The 555-nt window shown below is 41.8% G+C and overlaps 1 non-coding gene across 1 annotated transcript; it reads left to right on the top strand.

The window, feature by feature from the left end:
* Positions 1-204: 204 nt before the first annotated feature.
* On the top strand, positions 205-312 carry LOC130953690 (small nucleolar RNA R71). The gene has a single exon (XR_009075852.1). It is a non-coding gene; the product is annotated as a small nucleolar RNA R71 (small nucleolar RNA).
* The last annotated feature ends 243 nt before the right edge of the window (positions 313-555 follow it).

The raw sequence follows: 555 nt of genomic DNA, 5'->3' as shown, positions 1-555 counted from the left end.
TCCTTTCTTCTGATTAGTCCCATTGTTCACAGGATTCCTTTCAGAAGTGTACATGAATTGGTTATTTGCAACCATTTCAATTAGCTCTTGAGCTTCTGCAGGCGTCTTCTTCAGATGAAGAGATCCTCCAGCAGAGCTATCCAAAGACATCTTGGATAGTTCAGAGAGACCATCATAGAAAATACCTATGATGCTCTATTCAGAAAGCATGTCAGAAGGACATTTTCTGATTAATTGTTTGTATCTTTCCCAAGCTTCATAGAGGGATTCTCCATCCTTCTGTCTGAAGGTTTGGACTTCCACTCTAAGCTTACTCAATTTTTGAGGTGGAAAGAACTTTGCCAAGAAGGCATTGACTAGCTTTTCCCATGAGTCCAGGCTTTCTTTAGGTTGTGAGTCCAACCATGCCCTAGCTCTGTCTCTTACAGCAAAAGGGAATAGCATAAGTCTGTAGACCTCAGGGTCAACCCCATTAGTCTTGACAGTGTCACAGATTTGCAAGAATTCAGCTAAGAACTGATGAGGATCTTCCAATGGAAGTCCATGGAACTTGCA

This window comes from Arachis stenosperma, chromosome 9 (assembly GCF_014773155.1).
Source record: "Arachis stenosperma cultivar V10309 chromosome 9, arast.V10309.gnm1.PFL2, whole genome shotgun sequence".
In the NCBI taxonomy this organism is placed as follows: Eukaryota; Viridiplantae; Streptophyta; class Magnoliopsida; order Fabales; family Fabaceae; genus Arachis; species Arachis stenosperma.
This window is presented reverse-complemented; position numbering and strand designations above follow the sequence as displayed.